Source organism: Camelina sativa, chromosome 16, assembly GCF_000633955.1.
Source record: "Camelina sativa cultivar DH55 chromosome 16, Cs, whole genome shotgun sequence".
NCBI classification, from domain to species: domain Eukaryota; kingdom Viridiplantae; phylum Streptophyta; class Magnoliopsida; order Brassicales; family Brassicaceae; genus Camelina; species Camelina sativa.
The window spans coordinates 20,356,407-20,367,876 of record NC_025700.1 but is presented as its reverse complement, the minus strand read 5'-3'; the positions used below and the strand labels follow the sequence as shown (position 1 = coordinate 20,367,876).

General features: G+C 34.5%; 1 long non-coding RNA gene across 14 annotated transcripts; it reads left to right on the top strand.

Annotated features, from left to right (window-relative positions):
• Positions 2,437-7,508, top strand: LOC104751454. 14 transcript variants are annotated; one of them, XR_002036037.1, is made up of 19 exons: positions 2,437-2,559; positions 2,638-2,699; positions 2,832-2,895; positions 2,973-3,013; positions 3,380-3,450; positions 3,545-3,646; positions 3,743-3,794; positions 3,933-4,034; positions 4,130-4,347; positions 4,420-4,802; positions 4,905-4,967; positions 5,238-5,354; positions 5,550-5,574; positions 5,663-5,794; positions 5,894-6,012; positions 6,087-6,187; positions 6,292-6,372; positions 6,483-6,610; positions 6,786-7,508. It is a non-coding gene; the product is annotated as an uncharacterized LOC104751454 (long non-coding RNA). The 14 variants fall into 14 exon arrangements; XR_002036036.1 differs by having other exon boundaries at positions 2,970-3,013; XR_002036035.1 differs by having other exon boundaries at positions 2,967-3,013.

Genomic DNA, 11,470 nt, shown 5'->3' with positions numbered 1-11,470 from the left:
TTTTTTTTTTTTTTTTTTTTTTTTTTTTTTTTTTTTTTTTTTTTTTTTTTTTTTTTTTTTAATGATTGATTGATACCCCCATTGATGGTTTTGATTGCAGATTTTCACACTTTCGGACTGATCTGAGATTCGGTGTTTGATAAGAGGTACATCCTTCTTCTAATTCTATGTATATTTTTGCTACTGAGTTGTGGTGTGTGATTTGAATTACAGGATTGAACATTCGACTGATTCGACTGTTGAAGCTATATGATGCTTGACTCTCGAGCTTCTGATCTCAGACAAGGAAGAACATCCTGAGGTATCCCATACTCTCGAGCTTCTGATCTTAGACAAGGAAGAACGTCCTTAGGTATCCCATACTCGTTGTCTCCTTCAAGGACATTTGAATCTTTACTCTCGTTCTCTCTGACGTTTCTTCCTCTATTTCTTATTGTATTGTGCAGCAACAGCAGCAGTAGATCCGAGAGATGGTTTGAAGACTGGTGGAGTCAGAGAGGTACCTCAACAAGTTCGCTTTCTTCTAAATCCTCTGCTTCACCATCTGTGTAAGTGAAACTCCACCACATATGTTTGGCTATTTCATTATAAATTACAGGTTTCTCTTGTCTTCTGACTCTCTCATAATCTCTGATGACTTAAAGATAGCATGCTCAACAAGCTCGTTCAAGATGAAGACGAACTCCTCCAGGTTTTGTTTCAGTAATGCATCACTTATGTTTATGGTCAACTACTTTGTTTTAACCATTCTTATTTTTGCAGGATAAAGAGCCGTTAGAACCAGTAGCTACAACACAAAGCAAGCCTCAGGAAATAACCAGTAACCCGTAGCTACGTTTCTATTTTATGTTATTTAGTTCAACTCTATACTAATTTTTTATTTACTGATGATACCATTGATGGTTTTTGGTTGCAAGTTTTCACACTTCCAGAGGACGGAGGACTGATCTGAGCTTTGGTATTGATAACAGGTACCTCCCTCCCTCCTTGTTCCTTTTATGTTTTTGTTCTGAGTTGTGGTGTGTGATCAGAAATTCATGTCATCTAATTTTAAAAATCCTTGAGGCAGTAAAATGGCGACAGGAGAGTAAACAAGTCAGAGAGGTATGCATCTTTTTAGTATGTGAATATAGTTCCATGTTCTTTTTACGTTTTTTTAACCATTCTTATTTCTGCAGGATAAAGAGCCGTGTCAGAACCAGTAGCTACACAGGCAATCCTCATGAAATAACCAGTAACTACTTGCTATGATTCTTTATTGTGTCGTTTTGTTCATCTCTTTTCTGTTTTTTTGTTTATTGATACCATTGATGGTTTTTGGTTGCAGGTTTTCACACTTTCAGAGGAGTGAGGACTGGTCTGAGCTTTGCTACTGAGCTGTGGAGTGTAATTTGTATTTTCTTGTCTTATAATTCGGATAAAGACCCGTTAGAACCAGTAGCTAGAACACAAGGCAAGCCTCAGGAAATAATCAGTAACCTGTAGCTACGTTTCTATATTGTGTCATTTAGTTCAACTCTTAACTAATTTTTTATTTACTGATACCATTGATGGTTTTTGGTTGCAGGTTTTCACACTTCCAGAGGACTAAGGAATGATTTGAGCCTTGGTATTGATAACAGGTACCTCCCTCCCTCCTTGTACCTAATTCTATGATTCATTGATTAGTTCTAATATATATGTTTTTGTTCTGAGTTGTGGTGTGTGATCCGAAATTCTTGTCATCTAATTCTCAGAATCTTTGAAGCAGTATAATAGCGACAAGAGAACAAACAAGTCAGAGAGGTATGTATCTTTTTAGCGTATGAATATAGTTCCATGTTCGTTTTAGCGTGTGAATATAGAACCATGTTCTTTTTAACCATCATTATTTTTGCAGGATAAAGACCCGTTAGAACCAGTAGCTACAACACAAGGCAAGCTTCATGACATAACCAGTAACCAGTAGCTATGTTTCTTTATTGTGTGCCTTTTAGTTCGACTCTTTACTTATTTTTTATATTGATACCATTGATGGTTTTGGTTGCAGGTTTTCACACTTCCATAGGACTGAGGACTGATCTGACCTTTGGTATTGATAAGAGGTACCTCCCTCCTTGTTCTCTTTTAATTCTATGATTTGTTCTAATATATATGTTTTTGTTACTGAGTTGTGGTTTGTGATCAGAAATCCATATCATCTAATTCAGGAGAACAAATAAGTTAGAGAGGTACCTCCCTCCTTGTCCTCTTATTTTTTATTTGCAGGATTAAGACCCGTGTTCGAACCAGTAGCTGCTACAACACAAGACAAGCCTCCGAAAATATATAACCATTAGCTACTGTGTCTTTATTGTGTCTTTTTGTTCAACTCTTTGCTGATTTGTTTGGTTTATTGATACCCCATTGATGGTTTTTGGTTGCAGGTTTTCACACTTTCAGAGGAGTGAGGACTAATCTGAGCTTTGCTACTGAGCTGTGGAGTGTAATTTGAATTTTCTTGTCTTATAATTCGGTTAAGACCCGTTAGAACCAGCAGCTAGAACACAAGGCAAGCCTCAAGAAATAACCAGTAACCAGGTTTATGTTTCTATAATGGATTACTCGTCTGTTTACGGTCTACAACGTTTTTACTGATACCATTCTTATTTTTTGCAGGATAATGACCGTGTTAGAACCAGTAGCAGATACAACACAAGGCAAGCCTCGGAAAATAACCAGTAGCTACTGTGTCTTTATTGTGTCTTCTTGTTCAAGTCTTTACTGATTTTTTTTTTTTGTTTATTGATTGATACCCATTGATGGTTTGTCTATTTTTGCTACTGAGTTTTGGTGTTTGATTTGAATTACAGGATTGAGCATTCAGCTGATTTGACAGTTGAAGCTATGATGCTTGACTCTCGAGAACGTCCTGAGGTATCCCATACTCTTTGTCTCCTTCAAGGACATTTGAATCTTTACTCTCTTTCTATCTGACGTTTCAGCAGCAGCAGTAGATCGGAGAGATGGTTTGAAGACTGGTGGAGTCAGAGAGGTACCTCAACTAGTCCGTCTTCTTCTAAATCCTCTGCTTCTACTACACAAGGCAAGCCTCCGAAAATATATAACCAGTAGCTACTGTGTCTTTATTTTGTCTTTTAGTTCAAGTCTTCTACTGATTTGTTTGGTTTATTGAAGCACCATTGATGGTTTTCGGTTGCAGGTTTTCACACTTTTGGACTGATCTGTGCTTTGGTGTTGGACAAGAGGTACATCCTTCTTCTGATTCTATGATTCTCTTTAATATGTTTTTTTTTGCTACTGAGTTGTGGTGTGTGTTTTGAATTACAGGATTGAGCATTCGGCTTATTTGACTGTTGAAGCTAAATATGATGCTTGACTCTCTATCTTTTGATCTCAGACAAGGAAGAACGTCCTCAGGTATCCCATACGCTCGAGCTTCTAATCTTAGACAAGGAAGAACGTCCTGAGGTATCCCATACTCTTTGTCTCCTTCAATGCCATTTGAATCTTTACTCTCTTTCTCTCTGACGTTTCTTCCTCTATTTGTTATTGTATTGTGCAGCAGCAGCAGATGTAGGTCTGAGAGATGGTTTGAAGACTGGTGGAGTCGGAGAGGTACCTCAACAAGTTCGTCTTCTTCTAAATCCTCTGCTTTACCATCTGTGTAAGTAAAACTCCACCACAAATGTTTGACTATTTCATTATATATTAGAGATTTCTCTTGTCTTCTAACTCTCTCATAATCTCTCTGATGACTTAGAGATATCATGCTCAACAAGCTCGGTAGATTTACTGGTGAATTGGCTCAAAAGGTAAACTGATTGCTCTTGACTTCATTGATAGGTCATTAAGAAGGTTTCCTATTTTGATTCACCTTCTTAGTTTATGTTTCGTCCCTTCTTTGCTTCATGACGTGTAATCTTAAATGCTGCATTCATTCTTTCTTGTAGAATGAAACCGTCAATAGACATTACAAGAACGTCAAGTTTATGTGTGCGGATATTGCATCCCCTGAGCTCAGATTGCTTCTCATATATCTTTCTGACAAAGAGGTGTAAGATGATCTCTTTTATTATTAAAGACAAAAAATAGTGTTCTTTAATGGGGAACAAATAAAGTTTTAACTAACGGTTTGGTTTGGATGCAGGTGGAGCTTTTTGGCAAGCTAACCCTTGATATTTTTTACACTGATCGCAACTCGAAAAACCTAGGGCCTAGTGGCATTATCCTAACAGATCAAGGGCGGCGAATCTATTGGCCAGCTCCGTACTCTTCATCGCCACCTCTGCTCTGTTACCTTTTGCCGCTTTCTGGTAATGAAGAAGATGATCTGAGCTTTGTTATTAATAAGAAGAACACCTCCAGGTTTTGTTTCAATCATCCGTCACTTTTGTTTAAGGTCAACTACATTGTTTTAACCATTCTTACTATTTTCAGGATAAGGAGCAGTTAGAAACTAGTAGCTACAACACAAAGTAAGCCTCAGGAATTAACATCAAATGGGAAAAGGGAAGTTGAACAATATTTTAACCAAATCAAGAATGTCTATATAACTGCATCAATTCAATTTTATATAATTCTCCAACCGAAGCAAGCACATAGGTCAACAACAAGGCCGCTGATGCCTGGTTCTGTATATCCTTCTTTTTGAGATGGTATTGTATTTAAGTCTAATTCTTTTTTCTTTTCTTTTTGTGAGCAGATAGAAAACAAGGAGAACATCCCTTACCATACCACCACTGTGCGTGGACCTTAAGAAGCAGCAAACTGCTACAAAAATAGCTCAAGCCAAAGGCAGCCTTCAGAAAAATGTGAAAAAGGTAGCTTACGTTGATTCTTAATTACTATTCTGATACCCAAATCTTGTTTAACGTTTAACTTGTAATTAGTTTATCGTGTGTGTGTTGATTGCTTCATTGCAGGGAAACGAGTGTTATAGTCAAGCCATCTTAAAGCAAAGGCTAGATGGTGGAAAGTCAAGACTGGTAGGAGCCAAATTGTTACAAATTCGGACTCATCTAGTGTATCAAGACTAGATAACATACTCATAGCTTAATGAAACTGTTTGATTAATCTGCAAGGATATCATTTCTTATTGTTCCAGGATTTTAATCTTCAAACAATGGCAAGGGCTAACCCATCATGCATAAACGTCTTCAATAGCTTAAACGTCTTCACCTCTAGAAAAGTTGTTTGTATGCATAAAACACTTGATTTCATGCCATCTAATATGCCTCTGTTTTACTTGCTCGCAGAATAATAATTGGAGGCCTCACTTTACTGAACCAATGAGCCTTGTAGCCATGTGCTCCAAATAAACTACTGCAGAACTTAAGGCACCAAAATTCAAAGATAAACCGTTGAACAAAAAGGTACTACTGAAGTTATGTAGTTTAGTACTACTTACTTCATTTGTTTTCTCTCTATCTAACTTGGAATCACATCAAATCACCTAGATCCTTTGCAACACCAATTTTCTTTCTTTATGAATTACTAATATTTGTTGCCTCTTTCAGTTCAACTCTTCACTGATTTTTTCTTGATACAATTGATGGTTTTGATTGCAGGTCTGAGTGATGAGTTAAGATATGGGTACTAACGAATCATTTTATCTGTTGGAGTTTCTTCGATTTGAGATTGATTAAAAGTTGTCTGATGATGAATCAACGCACTTTGCCAGAAAACTTGTCACGGTTATCTCAAGCCAAAGGCAATCATGTGTTGAAGCAATCTATTAAAGCAAGGCCAAGACTTGACAAAAGCTAGATGATCCAATTATGACCCAACGATGGAAGAATCCACTTCTTGCTCTGTAAGTAACCTCAAAATCTCTTTACTTTTACAAAATTAGTAATTGCGTTGACTCTAGTAATCTCTCAATTCAAGAAATTTCATATTTTTATTTATGCAGCAGCTTCGGTTCCTTGAATCAGATCAATGAGATCATCATTCAAGCCTAGAGACCATGTGAAACTTCCATGAATGATACTATGAGCAAACGTCCAAGAAGAAGAAGAAAAAACCCTCAAGGTTTTGTAACAGTCATCCCTCACTATTGTTTAACGTCAACTACTTTTAACCCTTCTTATTATTGCATGATAAAGAGTCGTGTTAGGACCAGTAGCTACAACACAAAGCAAGCTCAGGAAATATCAAGTTAACACCCAAGTTCCAAGAAGTACACCACATCTGCCAGAATTTTCAGGTAAATACCCTTCATCTGAGAGTATCATGGCTTTATAACAGACTCATAGTTTAATGAAATTGTTTAACTAATCTGCAAGGATATTTCGTTACTTACTGTTGCAGGAATTTCATCTTCAAACAATGGCAAGGGCTAACCAGCATGCAAAGACATCTCCAGTAGCTTCAAATGAAGTGTGTAAGCAGGTTTGAAGCTTCTATTCACCCCCTAGAAAATTTGTATCTATGCATGAAACACTTCATTATATTTCATCTAATCTGACTCTGTTTTCCTGCACGCGTCATTATGATTGGAGGCCTAGCCTTACTAAACCAACGAGCCATGTGGTCCAAACAATGCGAACTCGTCGTACTAAACAAACAACTTCTGCAAGAGGAACTCAAGAAGGCAACACATTCTAAAGCAAAACCTTTGAACAAAAAGGTACTACTGAAGTGGTGTATTTTAGTACTATTTACTTCATTTATCCCTCTCTCAATCTAACTTAGATTCACATCGAATCACCCAAAGATATTTGAAAGTAAAGGAGAGATGGGCATCTTTTGCAACACCAAAATGTTTATTTACTGAATTGATAATATTTTACTATTTCTTTTAGTTCGACGACTCTTGAATGATTTGTTCGTAATATACCATTGATGGTTTTATTGGAGCCTCGGAGGTGGATTTATCGGAGACTCGGAGTGATATGTTAAGAAATGGGGAAACTCAAGAAATTGATGTAGATGGAATAACAATGGATCAGAAGAGTGAAAGAAAGCCGTCAGAACCATGAGCTTCAACTCTATTTTCCCAATTACAGCCTTCAAAGACCAAGAAATAAGAAGTTCACAAGTAAGCCGTTTCCCAACAATTTCGAGTGCACAAAGCACAACAAAATCAAGACCGCATGTTCTAGGTTATGGTATTGCAGTTAAGTGAGATGAATGGCCGTTGGGATGCGACGTTCCTCGTGCTTGTACACCCAAACAACTACTGCTAGAAAGATTAGCTAGTCTGCTGAAGAATCCATCTGCACTTAGGCCAAAGAAAACAGTCACAGTTGTCTCAAGCCAAAGACAGCAGTCATCAGAAAAGTGTGAAAAGGTAGGTGACAGTCTTAACAAGTATACCCAAATATGGTATAACCAAGTTATATATAACATCACCTAAACAGCTAAACCCAGCAATTGCGAAGTCTAGACGGTCGTGTCAAATATCTCTTTGGTGTAACTATTCTCGACTTTTTCTTTTCCCTACAAACGAAATACATTAGTTACATACTTACAATTCAAGAGCGATGATGATTGATGCTATTGCTATTGTTTGTTCTTTCTAGCTATTTAAGCTTTTTCTTTGGTGAGTTGTTATAACTGAAAAAAAAAATCAAAAAATTCTCAAGTCTGAGCTTATCCAAACTTGTTTCTTTCTTTGTAGCGATTCGACTCTTTTGGCGGCGGCTACAGCTGGATTCTGTAATCATCTCACCTAATATTCCAACTTTTTTTTGTTTTGGGGTTTTCTAAGTATAATAACTTACTAGATATCAGAATTCGTATATATTAGTTCGAATGAATAATATTAATAGATATTGTTGGATGGTATAGATAGTTTGATCCAAACATAATACACATGTTGACATCGTTTTGTCAGAATGACCATCGAAAAGGTCACCGAAGGATCCAACTTTCTCAATAGACCTTTACGCATCATGTTCGTTGTAGCTAGTGTTTCGACAAACTTTCTCAATAGAACTCCACGCATCAAGTTCGTTGTAGCTTGTGTTTCGTCTGTCAAATAGTGATTAAGAGATAAAGATGCAACAAAACATAAAGACGTCAAATTCCTTTGACTAATAGATTATGCGTTTCTTTTCATTTCTTCCATTTGTTTATATATTACCATCCCGATCATATATGTTCTGACGATTTATTTTGAGAATCGCATTATTAATTTCGGTAAATACTGTATACTACTACGACAGGTGCTGCATATGATTAAAGTTGAATTCGGATTATGACATAGCAACAATATGATTTCAAAATCACATTATAAAACAAAAAAATTACATTAGCTTCGTACAATTTCAATCAAACAGTAGTAATTCGTACAATATCAATCAAACAGTATTATAAAATATCTCTATTGTATTAATGGATTCGGATGAAAACAAAATAAAGTAAAAAAGAGATCACATAAAAGTTGGCATTTAGCTATTTAACAGCTATGAATGTGAATAAACAACACTTCACAGCTGTCGTAAGAACTCACTTATCTATCACTTTTTCTTAAATTTTCTTTCCCTTTTTAATACATTAGCCATGTAAAAGGCTACTTCCATTTTCGTACTTAATAAATATAAAGTCTCATATTTTACGAGGAAGAAGAGCAATTTCTTATATTTTTATAAATTAATGGCGATCGTGATATCCAAACATTTAAGGAGATAAATGTTTGTAAAATATGTATTATTGCGAATTATCAGAATATATATATATATATATATATATGAGGAATTTTTCAAAATACCACACTTAAGTTTTTTTTTCCAAAAATACCACAAGCACAAAAAAAAAAATGATTTGTAAGAGTGTAGAATTTTTTTTGAGGTTTAGGTTGACAATTTTATATTTATGTTTAGTTTTTAGGTGGTATGATTTAGTGTTTAGAATTTAGGGATTAGTTTTTAATATTAAAAAAAATTGTTCAATTTTGTAATATTTTTGAAAAAAATATATTTTATTAGTATCTTTGAAAAAAAAAACTAAAAATAGTATTAAAAACCTCAATTTTGGTTTTTTTTTTTTTTGTAGATTTTAGTTTACTTCGATTGTGATTTAGTATATTGTTTTCTGTATGTCCCTAATTATGCCTTAGTATATCAAGTTGATCCCTTTCGGCTAATTAATGATATTATCAACAAGTACGATGAAGATGATTGCTGGCTAATTAATGATATTTTAATGAATTTTATGGAATCCTTTCGGGTTAATTTAATGACAGTTTAAGAAAACGAATGTGATAATTGTTCAATAATAGTAAAGTTATAAATCATCGTACACTTAAAACAGTGTAAGTTAGGTGTAAATATAGATTTGACATAACGTATACTTTCAATGAAACGACTACCATGTGTGGTATTATGTGTATAGTCATGATAACTGAAGTGACATTTTCATGCATAAGAAAATATGTTCGTCAACAAATTTTAAGATTATAATTTGTATAAAAGTGTGCTATGTGCGTGTGGATGGTATTAGAGTCCGACGATAAGGTTGGTGAAAAAGCCAAACACTAGACAGACGATCCATGACCTGACGACCTCTCTCTTTCTATACCTTTCCAGTTTCTCTATTATTTCGAAACTTCAATTTATAAATTATAATATGTCACATTTTTCATCTTCTCTACGTCTCTACCTATTTCTCATTACTTTATTATTTCTATTGATATTCTATATATTATTTTATGTCGACGCTGATTTGTATTGCATATCGAAACGAAGTCTTTTAAAATGTGGTATCTTTTTCCCAGCTCCTTACAACAATACACAGAGCTGTGGTAGCTTTATTTTCAGTATAGCATTAGTTTTGGACCGCATCATGTATATAAATTGATGGCTCCTAAAGATTCCTTTAAGAAAGCAAAAAAAAAAAAAGTAGTCCACTGGTTAAGTGCAACAATCTGAAACCATGTATTCAAACCCTTTTGTAGTATTCAGAGATTTGTTTGCCTAAAAGTTCATTGAGAATAATTCAATCGTAGTGGCCAATTGCATCTGAAAGACTGCAACACCATTTTGCGAGTCTCGAAAGCTTTTTTTTTGCTTTTGTCACCGTTTTTTTATTTTTATTTTATTTTATCTTTTTCTTATTTCTCATTCTTGCAAACCTAAGCATGGTTTTTTTTATTAAATGAATAACAACGTCGAAGCATAATACCATATGGACTAATCTAATACGATATTTATGTTGGGGATTGTATGTGCTGAAGAACGTTATATTTTGGTAACAAGTAAAAAAAAATTAAAAAAAAAAACAACAACAAAGAGTGGACCATAAGAAGTATACAAAATGGTATTGTTAAGACAACACATAACGGCTGATCTAGAAACCAATTTATTGAAAATTAAAGAAGAGGAAATAATATAAAGACGAAATTGTGGGTCATTATCTTATAAGAAGAAGTGCAAGCTGTAATATGAAAGAAGTATTTCATACAAAGGACCACTCACGTCTACATCCCCTCATCCTTCTTGTCTCAATTTTATCAACTCTTCTACTAACTCATTTCCATCATTAGCTAATTCCTTACAATTAGAGTCCTTCCACTTTCTTTATTTTTTTCCCTACATTTCTTCGTTTTTGTTTCTTAATTACCAGTTGTGATAGGAGTCCCCAAACAACGGAGATCAACACAAAAGAAAACTAAAAGTTGAGCATTGACATCATCCACCCAAAAACCAAAATACTTTTGAAATTTTAAAAAATTTGTGGTGTTCTTGTTTATGAATTATGCTTCCATGTTTATAAAAATTTGTGGACTGAGATCATGTTTATGAATTATGCCTCCATGTTTTTACCTTTTTTTGCCATGGGACCATTTCTATAGGATTATAATCCATGATTGTAAACCTAAACCTTTTTCATTTCAATGAGATATTTACATTCTTAGCAAAAAAAAAATTTGTCGTGTTGGCTCAAATGCTTAGTAACTACATGAAAAAAATTTGTTATATAATAACTCATCAGAAACAAATTCGAATTAAAGGATCTAAGCGTAAATCAGTAAATCTAAGCAAACAGAAAAATATAGTTTTCCACTTTTTCACAAATAAGTAAATCTTTTTTCTTTTTTATGACCTCTCACAAATCAGTAAATCATTCATCGTAAAAAGAGCGTAAATATTTACTTCAAAAACCGGAACGAGTCAGTGTATACGTCAACGTATTAGTTTATGTTACTCAAAAAAAAAGCTCACTAAGGAAGTCAAAATTCAATCGTTCGAGTAAATTATCATTATCAAGATTTGTTGGTAGAACCAAAAATTTACCAAACCCAAAAGCGAAACCAATAATAGAGTTTAGGTATATGTACATCAAAGAAGTCTTTACACTTACGCAGTAATACATTGGCTTCTAGTTATATCTAAAGCAGGATTCACATAAAAACATTGAATTTTTAAACAAAATTTTATAATAAAAATTCGCTGGAAAAAAGAAAATGATACCGAATCCATTGATCAAATTAAAACAAGAGACCACTAATAATACATCCTTATTTTCTTCTCCCCCCTCCCCCCCC